This window comes from Coregonus clupeaformis, chromosome 37 (genome assembly GCF_020615455.1).
Source record: "Coregonus clupeaformis isolate EN_2021a chromosome 37, ASM2061545v1, whole genome shotgun sequence".
In the NCBI taxonomy this organism is placed as follows: domain Eukaryota; kingdom Metazoa; phylum Chordata; class Actinopteri; order Salmoniformes; family Salmonidae; genus Coregonus; species Coregonus clupeaformis.
Window position 1 is genome coordinate 24692588 of NC_059228.1, and position 11439 is coordinate 24704026.

The following is an 11439-nucleotide window of genomic DNA, read 5'->3' on the forward strand; positions in this document are numbered from 1 at the left end:
TATTACATGAAATTAACTTCAGATGTCAGATCAGATGTTTTACTTCTCCCTCATTCCTTCTCATTCACACTCTCTATCCCCTGGTCTCTCTCTCTCTCTCTCTCTCTCTCTCTCTCTTTCTCTCTCTGTCTCTCTCTCTCTCTCTCTCTCTCTCTCTCTCTCCCTCTCTCTCTCTCTGTCTCTCTCTGTCTCTCTGTCTCTCTCTCTCTCTCTCTCTCTCTCTCTCTCTCTCTCTCTCTCTCTCTCTCTCTCTCTCTCTCTCTATCCCCTGGTCTCTCTCTCCCATGGTCTCTCTCTCTCTCTCTCTCTCTCTCTCTCTCTCTCTCTCTCTCTCTCTCTCTCTCTCTCTCTCTCTCTCTCTCTCTCTCTCCCATGGTCTTCTCTCTCTCTCTCTCTCTCTCTCTCTCTCTCTCTCTCTCTCTCTCTCTCTCTCTCTCTCTCTCTCTATCCCCTGGTATCTCTCTCCCATGGTCTCTCTCTCTCTCTCTCTCTCTCTCTCTCTCTCTGTCTCTCTCTCTCTCACTCTCTCTCTCTCTCTCTCTCTCTCTCTCTCTCTCTCTCTCTCTCTCTCTCTCTCTCTCTCTCTCTCTCTCTCTCTCTCTCTCTCTCTCTCTCTCTCTCTCTTTCTTTCTCTCCCGACTTCTCTTGCTCACTTCCATTCACACATACACATTCACATTCACATACACATTCACAGAGCAACGCAGCTCCACACCACTATACTTGACTATCCAAGAACAAAAAAACAAGGCAAATACCTGCCTGTAGGCTTTAGAAATGCAATCAAGACTGAGAAAACAGTTAATGAAAATAATAGGAATTGAATAGCTCAAATCAAGGTGAAAGACAGAGATTATAGTATATTTAAGCAATAAGGGTCGAGGGGGCTTAGGGCTGTTCTTAAGCACGACGCAACGCGGAGTGCCTGGACACAGCCCTTAGCCGTAGTATATTGGCCATATATCACAAACCCCTGAGGTGCCTTATTGCTATTATAAACTGGTTACCAGCGTAATTAGAGCAGTAAAAATAAATGTTTTGTCAGAGCCGTGGTATACCACAAGTGTCAGATAATCAGCATTCAGAGCTCGAACCACCCAGTTTATAATGAAGAATAACACAGTAAAAAACACACGTAATTGTGAGCATAAAGAAAGCCAGTGGCTGCAAAGTCCTCATTTATAATTCAGAGGCGTCGTCGCAGGCAGAGATATGAGAAAGGACGTGTTGCCTCAGCGTTGCATCATCCTCCTGGCTGTTTGGTTTTCAGAAGTTTAATAGGTTCCCTGTCAGTTGTGTTGGGGCTCAGGCTCAGATAAGAGGCATTATTTGCCATTGAGTTGCTCAGCCACCCTGTCTGGTCACATACTGTGTGTGGACATCATGTGACAATTTCTGGTTAAAATATATGTTTGAAGATTAGTGTTGTAAGGTTGTTGTGTGTTAGAATGTTTACATCTGTCATATCAACCCAAATTCCATCCCCCATACACACACGTACAGCCGTCTCACTACACAAAGGAACTGTGCATGTGTGCCGTCTTTCACACACACACACACACACACACACACACACACACACACACACACACACACACACACACACACACACAGCTGGCTGCTGGTCTGTCTGACCTAGTTTAGTTGTGTGGACTGCTCTAATGGAGAGAGCTGGCCCTAGTGGATTATAGGGATGCAGCTGATTTGCATTTCTTCCCTGTCACTGGCAGATGGCACCAGAGGTCGGCAGGAGAACTGGAGAGGTCCCTCAACTACAGTTTACACACACTACACATACATACTGTATATGTATAGCTAATGTATGCAGGGTCCCTGTCCACATACTACATACACTAAACCAGCACACACACACATACACAGAGAAGGAGTGAAAAGAGTTCACACCCTGTGCTCTTGTGCTATTCATGCTCAATAGGAAGGAAGTGATGAATCACACTCATTTATTTGTGGCCACGAGCTTTTAACTGCAGGTATTAAGCATGCCTCTCTCCCTCTCGCTCTGCCAAAATCAAAGAGGAAGTGAAAAGACTTGAAACCTCAGCACATTGTCATATGAACTGTAAGTCACACTTGATAAGAGCGTCTGCTAAATGACTAAAAGGTAATGTAAATGTATATCTGATGTATTGTTATAGTAGATAAATGTGCGGTGGCACACCCTGCGCACACACACAGGCATGCATTAACACACACACACATGCAAACACACTGTGTCTATGTGGGTGCCATCCCCATCTGGGTGGGGTGGGTTCCTATGAACACATTCTAGTTCTACAGATACACTGTTGAGAACATTCTGTCTGGCTGCATCAGCAGCAACTGCACCGCCCTCAACCGCAAGTCTCTACAGAGGATGGTGCGGATGGCCCAGTACATCCCCAGTGGCGAGCTCCCAGCCATCGAGGACATCTAGTCAAGTCTGGCACCAACAGGCTCTTGAACAGCTTCTATCCAAAGCAATAAGACTGATAAATAGCTAACAAAATCGTTACATGAACTATCTGAGTTTACCTTGTATCGTTATTGACCTTTTACTGTTTCTATGCACACTCACAGGGCCCTACACACTCAAACACACACTCACTCCATCATCTGCTCACTCACACACAATATGCACATACATTTATACTGACTCTTCACACTCGCACACCCACTCACATACAAGGTGCTGCTACTTTGTTTATCTTATATCCTGTTGCCTAGTCACCTTACCCCATACATGTCTACCTCCATCACTCCAGTATCCCTGCACATTGTAAATATGGTATTGGAACTGACCCTGTATACAGTATGCTTACATACATATTGTGTTCTTCTAATTTCTTTTTTTTTTTTTTGTCTTTTTTTTTTTTTTGTATTACATTGTTATTGATTATTGCATTGTTGTATTTTGAGTTTGTAAGAAAGAAACATCACTGTACTTGTGCATGTGACATTAAAACTTGAAGAATTCAGTCACCCCAGCCATGGACTATTCTTCCCGCTACCGTCTGGCAAGCAGTACCCGAGCATCAGGTCACGGACCAACAGGCTCCAAGACAGCTTCTACCTCCAAGCAATAAGACTGCTGAACAGCTAATCAATGGCTGACTACCTACACCCATCTGCACTGACTCTATACACACTTATAACACTCTATACACATATACACACATATACTCACTCACACACACACACACAAACACATTCACTATTCAGATGTAGGATCTTAATTTGATAGCTTAATGGTTAAGAGCATTGTACCAGTAACCGAAAGGTCGCTGGTTCTAATCCCCGAGCCGACTAGGTGAAAAATCTGTCGATGTGCCCTTGAGCAAGGCACTTAACCCTAATTGCTCCTGTAAGTCGCTCTGGATAAGAGCGTCTGCTAAATGACCAATTTATTTATTTATTTATCCTTTTTTTGTTGCTGAGAATTTTCCACTTTAAAATTTCTGATTTGATTTGCACTAAAGAAAAATGTATCAACCTCTACAAAAAAATTATAATTATAATCCACATAATAATTAACATTTCCTGTTGTTGCAGGATTATTTTCCTGCTGTAGCAAATTAGCTCAAATTAAGATCCTACATCTGTGTCCGCTGCTGCTACTATTTATTATATTTGTCCTGCTGCTTAGTCACTTTAACCCTGATTACATACAGTATACACAGCCGTACCTCAACTTTCACCAGTATCCCCACATTAAAAGTTACTAAAGTATACTATGGTATAAATACTATAGTATTCACTGCAGTGTTTTGGCAAACCTTATTTTTGTGGACTGTAGTGAATACTGTAGTAGTTACTGTAGTATACTGTAGTATGTACAGTTAACTATACTATAAATACTGTAGTAAAAGACAACTGTAGTATATACTATAGTAATTAATGTAGTGTTGTTGAGGATTGTAGTATACTGTAGTATTTACTGTAGTGTTTTTGCAGAAATTACTGTAGTATTTACTATAGGGTCTTTGTTTAATTATCTTTGACATAGAAGTGGAGGCTTTCTCCTTGAGGAAACCTACTGGAGAAATACTAAAAGAGCAAATTTTCCATAGTCCCAGTCGGTATTAGATAGAATGTCGTGGCCCCGCCCGTGGGGAAAAAAAATCTGTGGTTACCTAGGTTACCCCAATGGCTCAGAGCAAAAAATAATCGAAAATGTTCATTTGGTCTGCTTGTTTTAGTCAATTACAAAACTACATTTAAGAAAAGTACATGTCTAAAGATTACTTTTAAACATTGCCTGCTCCCTAGCGTTCTCACTACATAGAAAAACGTAACAATGAAGGGCTTCCCTCATGCCCCTTTTCATGACGGTGCTAGCAGCCATGTGAGTGCTAGCTAGCTAGCTGTTGACTGAAACATTAAGCTAGCTAAGACCAACAACACAAACAAACAGACTATACAGCTATAAGTAGTCAGTGGAGTTACAAACTCACTATACTAAGCAAGTTAAATGTCTTACCTGAGATGAAATGTTTTCCACACACCTAGCTACAGTACCAGTCAAAAGTTTGGACACACCTACCCATTCAAGATTTTTACTATTTTCTACATTGTAGAATAATAGTGAAGACATCAAAACTATGAAATAACACATATGGAATCATGCAGTAACCAAACAAGTGTTTAACAAATCAAAATATATTTTATATTTGAGATTCTTTAAATAGCCACCCTTTGCCTTGATGACAGCTTTGCACACTCTTGGCATTCTCTCAACCAGCTTCATGAGGTACGCACCTATAATGCATTTCAATTAACAGGTGTGCCTTCTTAAGAGTAAATTTGTGGAATTTATTTCCTTCTTATTGCGTTTGAGCCAATCAATTGTGTTGTGACAAGGTAGGGGTGGTATACAGAAGATATCCCTATTTGGTAAAAGACCAAGTCCATATTATGGCAAGAACAGCTCAAATAAGCAAAGAGAAACAACAGTCCATCATTACTTTAAGACATGAAGGTCCGTCAATACGGAACATTTCAAGAACTTCAAGTGCAGTCGCAAAAACCATCAAGCGCTATGATGAAACTGGCTCTCATGAGGACCGCCACAGGAAAGGAAGACCCAGAGTTACCTCTGCTGCAGAGCATAAGTTCATTAGAGTTACCAGCCTCAGAAATTGTAGCCCAAATAAATGCTTCACAGAGTTCAAGTACAGACACATCTCAACATTAACTGTTCAGAGGAGACTTTGTGAATCTGGCCTTCATGGTCGAATTGCTGCAAAGAAACCACTACTAAAGGACACCAATAAGAAGAAGAGACTTGCTTGGGCCAAGAAACACGAGCAATGGACAATAGACCGGTGGAAATGTGTCTTTTGGTCTGGAGTCCAAATGGGAGATATTTGGTTCCAACCGCCGTGGCTTTGTGAGACGCGGTGTGGGTGAACAGATGATCTCTGCATATGTATTTCCCACCGTAAAGCATGGAGGAGGAGGTGTTAGGGTGTGGGGGTGCTTCGCTGGTGACACTGTCTTTGATTTATTTAGAATTCAAGGCACACTTAACCAGCATGGCTACCACAGCATTCTGCAGTGATACGCCATCCCATCTGGTTTGGGCTTAGTGGGACTATAATTTGTTTTTCAACAGGACAATGAGGCAACACACCTCCAGGCTGTGTAAGGGCTATTTTACCAAGAAGGAGAGTGATGGAGTGCTGCATCAGATGACCTGGCCTCCACAATCCCCCGACCTCAACCCAATTGAGATGGTTTGGGATGAGTCGGACCGCAGAGTGAAGGAAAAGCAGCCAAGAAGTGCTCAGCATATGTGTGAACTCCTTCAAGACTGTTGGAAAAGCATTCCAGGTGAAGCTGGTTGAGATAATGCCAAGAGTGTGCAAAGCTGTCATCAGCTGAAGAATCTCAAATATAAAATATATTTTGATTTGTTTAACACTTTTTGGTTACTACATGATTCCTTATGTGTTATTTCATAGTTTTGATGTCTTCACTATTATTCTACAATGTAGAAAATAGTAAAAATAAAGAAAAACCCTTGAATGAGTAGGTGTGTCCAAACTTTTGACTGGTACTGTACGTGTAGCCTATTTGGACACCGGGTCCCCACATTTCCAACTTACCCACACCGAATAGCCTGGGGGCTCTTCTCTCACGCAGGGAAATAGAGCCAACGTGAGAGAATTGCGAACCGTTGGTCGGGATTTCTTACCTGGTTACATGTACATTGAACAACACAGCTGCTTTTCAGCATGTTTTGTTATTTCTGTATTACTAAAAATCGACAACGTAGTTGGCTCTTTTACAATGGAGGTCAATGGGAAAGTATGATTGTTTTTCCCAATTTGTGGGTGTGGTCGAGGGGAATTCCTTATTATTACATGAATATCGACTCGGAGTATAACCTGTAGGTAGGTAGGTAGGTAGGTAGGTAGGTAGGTAGGTAGGTAGGTAGGTAGGAGGTAGGTAGGTAGGACTGGGGTCTGAATCGATATTTGAGAGCTTCTGCTCTTTTCTATAACCTGTAGGGAATACAATATACTGTATTGTCTATACTTGGCATGTAGGTTTCTCACTTATGGGTGGCACAAATTGGGATATTGGGGAGGTGAATGGGCAGGGTATATGCAAATGAAATACTGTAGTATTTACTATAGTTAAAAAAGTGTAGTGTTTTTGCAGACTGTAGTGTTTTTACGGATATTACAGTGGTATTTATTTTTATTTTATTTTTTTATTTATTTTTTCGGGGGGAATGGATCAGCTTAATATTGCAGATAGATTGTATCTTCTATCAATGTAATTGTCTGCATCACTTCCAATCCCCCATGTATTTTTTTTTTTTATATATATATTCCCCTTTATAACTTTTCAACCCCACCATCCTTTCCCTACTTGGAGTAAATTAGTGAACAACAACGCCCAGGCCTCTACTTCCGGTCTATACTTACTATCTACACCTTATGGAGTTAATTTTACAATAATTCTCTCTCTCTCTCTCTCTCTATATATATATATATATATATATATATATTTTTTTTTTTTATTATTTTTTTTTTGCTCCTGAACTTCTTCTACTCTCAACCTCTCCGATCATTTTCATGATGTCCATCCGGTTTGCTTCTAAATGCCATATCTTTCTAACTGTGCTCTTTCCCAAAAGCTCCCAACATACAACCTATATACTTATTATGGACACAGTATGCTTACATTATTAGCTATCTTTGTTATTATTTGTTGTTATTTATTAGTCCCATCCTTCAACTCTATTCAATACCTCCCATCTATCTCTTAACACCATCCATATAGGATTTCTATTTGCCATATATATTTCAACCGTACTGTGATGTTTTACAAAAGTTCTGAACCTTTCTATTCTCATTGCTTCTACAGATTGTGAATTAAAAATAAACATTTTTGCTAAAAGTATTAGTATATTATTGATTGATTGACTATGACTTTTCAGATCACCCAGTAATGCTATCTGCAAGGTTAGTTCCAGGTAAATATTGCAATCCTTTAGCCATTCCTGGACCTGTGTCCAAAAACAAGCTACAAATGGACAGAACCAAAACAAATGATCTAATGATTCTGTCTCTTCACAGCAAAATCTGCAGAGCTGGGAAGATTGTATCCCCCATATAAATAACATTCTATTGGTAGCAAGAATTTTATATAATAATTTAAATTGAAAGATTCTAATTGTTGAATCCGGTGTCGTTTTGCGTGTCAGTTCATAAACACTATGCCATGGGATCGGTACGTCAAAGATCTCTTCCCAACTATTTTGCAATCTATATGGGACGGCTGTCAATCCTTTGGTCCTTAAGTGAAACTGATATACTTTTTTATTTATCACAGTTTTCCTTAACCAATTATGTTCTTTAATGCAAGGCCGACAGACAAGTTCCTTGCTTTCTCCCCCTTCAACTTTCCTCTTCCACTTTTGCGGTAAGGCTGCAATTATTTGGTTGTAATTTTGGGTAGAGCAGACATTTCCATATGTTTTTGTTAGCTGCATGTGCGACATAACTCCACCAGTCCTACCGATGATATCATTTACGAAGATTATACCTTTTTTAAACATTCTGTCAAAAAATAAAGGTTTTTTGTCAATTAGTATATTTGAATTTAACCACAATATTTGTTGCATTATTTGTTCTGTCATTTCTGGAGGATTAAATTGAAATTGCAACCAACTTTCTATGGCTTGTTTTAGAAATAGTGACATTTGGGAGATTATTTCCTTTTCAAATAACTGAAAGTGAGAGGTTGTAATCTGAATAAAGGGAAAAAGGCCTTTCTTGAACAGTGGGTGAGACAATCTTACTAATTTGCTTGAGAACCAGTTCGGATTTAAGAATAACTTTTGGATGACTGAAGATTTTAGTGATAGGTCTAATGCTTTAATATTTAATAATTTCTGTCCTCCGAATTCATATTCATTATATAAATATGCTCTTTTAATTTTGTCTGGCTTGCTGTTCCAAATAAAATTTAATATTTTTTTCTCATATAATTTAAAAAACTGTTTGCTAGGCGTAGGCAAGACCATAAGCAAATAGGTAAACTGGGATAATACTAAAGAGTTAATCAGGGTGATTTTTCCACAAATTGACAGGTATTTTCCTTTCCATGGTAGTAAGATCTTATCTATTTTTGCTAACTTTCTATTAAAATTTATTGAAGTGAGATCATTTATTTCCTTTGGGATATGTATTCCGAGTATATCCACATCACCATCAGACCATTTTATTGGTAAACTACATGGTAATGTAAAAATTGTATTTTTTAGTGATCCAATACGTAATATAGTACATTTGTCATAATTTGTTTTTAATCCAGAGAGGTTAGAAAATGTATCTAGATCCTCTATGAGGCTGTGGAGGGATTCAAGTTGTGGATTTAAAAGAAAACATGAATCATCAGCGTACAATGATACCTTTGTTTTTAAGCCCTGTATTTCTAATCCTCTGATATTATTATTGGATCTGATTTTAATAGCTAACATCTCGATGGCCACAATAAATAGATATGCCGATAGTGGACAACCTTGTTTCACTCCTCTTGACAGTTTAAAACTTTCTGAGAAATAGCCATTATTTACTATTTTACACCTAGGGTTACTATACATGATTTTGACCCATTTTATAAGAGATTCTCCTAAATTGAAATGCTCCAGGCATTTATATATAAACCCCAGTCGAACTTTATCAAATGCCTTTTCGAAGTCTGCTATGAATAGCAGGCCTGGTTTCCCATATTTTCCATAGTGTTCTATTGTTTCCAATACTTGCCTTATATTATCTCCAATGTATCTTCCATGTAAAAAACCTGTCTGATTAGAATGAATAATATCCGACAATACCTTTTTAATTCTATGCGCTATACATTTTGCTAGGATTTTTGCATCACAACACTGAAGTGTAAGGGGCCTCCAATTTTGTAAATGGACTGGATCTTTATATTTTCCACTTGTATCCTGTTTCAGTAATAATGAGATCAGACCTTCTTCTTGAGTGTCAGATAATCTACCATTTACATAGGAGTGGTTAAAACATGCTAATAACGGTCCACTTAGTATATCAAAAAAGGTTTGGTATACCTCGGTATATTACTGTGGTATTTACTAAAACATTCTACAGTAAGTACTGCATCTGTCACACCCTGGCTCTGGGGACTCTATATGTTGAGCCAGGGTGTGTAGATTATATGTGTTCTTGTTCTATGTCGGTATTCTAGGGTTGTGTTTTCTATGTTGGCCAGTATGGTTCTCAATCAGAGGCAACGAGTATCAGCTGTTGCTTGTTGTCTCTGATTGGGAGCCATACTTAAGCAGCCAGTTTACCCACAGTAGTTGTGGGATCTTGTTCCTTTTGGTTTGTTCCGTGTTTGTTGTTTAACCTAGGACGTCACGTTATCGTTTATTGTTTTGTTCGTGTTATCACTTTTGATAATAAAGTATGTTCGCTCATCACGCTGCGCCTTGGTCCTCATCCTTCGACGTTCGTGACAGAAGATCCCACCATACCAGGACCAAGCAGCGTGTCCAGGAGCAGGCAGCCTGGACATGGGAGGAAGCGCCGGGTAAGGAGCTGGAGAGGTTGGCGATGGCCCAGGTGGGCCAATTGTGGTCCTGGGAGGACATGCTCGGGGGAAAAGGGCCATGGGCTAAGGTTAAGGCCCTGGCGAGAGAGGAGCAACGGCGTCAACAGTGTCGTCGTCGGACGGACGAGAGGCAACCCCAGAAATTTTTTAGGGGGGGGCACACGGCATGGGCGACTGGGCAGCAGGAGGCTGCCACAGGGCGAAATGGGAGATTAGGAGAGGAGGCCACCGGGTTTGGGGGGCCAGAAGGCAGGTTGGCGGAGCCTGGATGGAGAGCAGAGCCAACTCCCCGTACTCAGGCATGGCAGCATGAGACTGGGCAGGTTCCGGGGTATGCGGAGCTGCGTACTGTGCCACGAGTGGTCCGGCATAGTCCGGTACGTCCTGTGCGAGCACCCCGCACGTGTCGTGCGAAGGTGGGCATGCAGCCAGGACGGAGTGTGCCGGCTCAGCGCTCGTGGCCTCCAGTGCCTCTCCTCGGTCCCGGATATCCTGCGCCAGTGTCACGTGCTGTTATGCTAGTACGGGTACACAGCCCTGTACGTCCTGTGCTGATGCCTCACACAGAGTGTGTGAAGGTAGGCATTCAGCCAGGACGGGTTGTGGCAGCTCTTCACTCCAGGCCTCCTATCCGTCTCCACAGCCCGGCCCGGCCTGTTCCTGCTCCTCGCACCAAGCCTCCGGTGCGCATCGCCAGCCCAGCCCGGCCTGTTCCTGCCACTCGCACCAAGCCTACGGTGCGCGTCGCCAGCCCGGCCCGGCCTGTTCCTGCCACTCGCACCAAGCCTACGGTGTGCGTCGCCAGCCCGGCCCGGCCTGTTCCTGCCACTCGCACCAAGCCTACGGTGTGCGTCGCCAGCCCGGCCCGGCCTGTTCCTGCCACTCGCACCAAGCCTACGGTGTGCGTCGCCAGCCCGGCCCGGCCTGTTTCTGCCCTTCGCACCAAGCCTACGGTGCGCATCGCCAGCCCAGCCCGGCCTGTTACTGCTCCCCGCACCAAGCTAATGGTGCGCGTCGCCAGCCCGGCCCGGCCTGTTCCTGCTCCCCGCACCAAGCTAATGGTGCGCGTCGCCAGCCCGGCCCGGCCTGTTCCTGCCACTCGCACCAAGCCTACGGTGTGCGTCGCCAGCCCGGCCCGGCCTGTTCCTGCCACTCGCACCAAGCCTACGGTGTGCGTCGCCAGCCCGGCCCGGCCTGTTCCTGCCACTCGCACCAAGCCTACGGTGCGCGTCGCCAGCCCGGCCCGGCCTGTTCCTGCCACTCGCACCAAGCCTACGGTGCACGTCGCCAGCCCGGCCCGGCCTGTTCCTGCCACTCGCACCAAGCCTACGGTGCGCGTCGCCAGCCCGG

General features: G+C 42.7%; 1 non-coding gene across 1 annotated transcript; it reads right to left on the minus strand.

Annotated features, from left to right (window-relative positions):
- Positions 1-4007: 4007 nt before the first annotated feature.
- LOC121553798 lies at positions 4008-4062 on the minus strand. The gene has a single exon (XR_005997583.1). It is a non-coding gene; the product is annotated as a U7 small nuclear RNA (small nuclear RNA).
- Positions 4063-11439: the final 7377 nt, after the last annotated feature.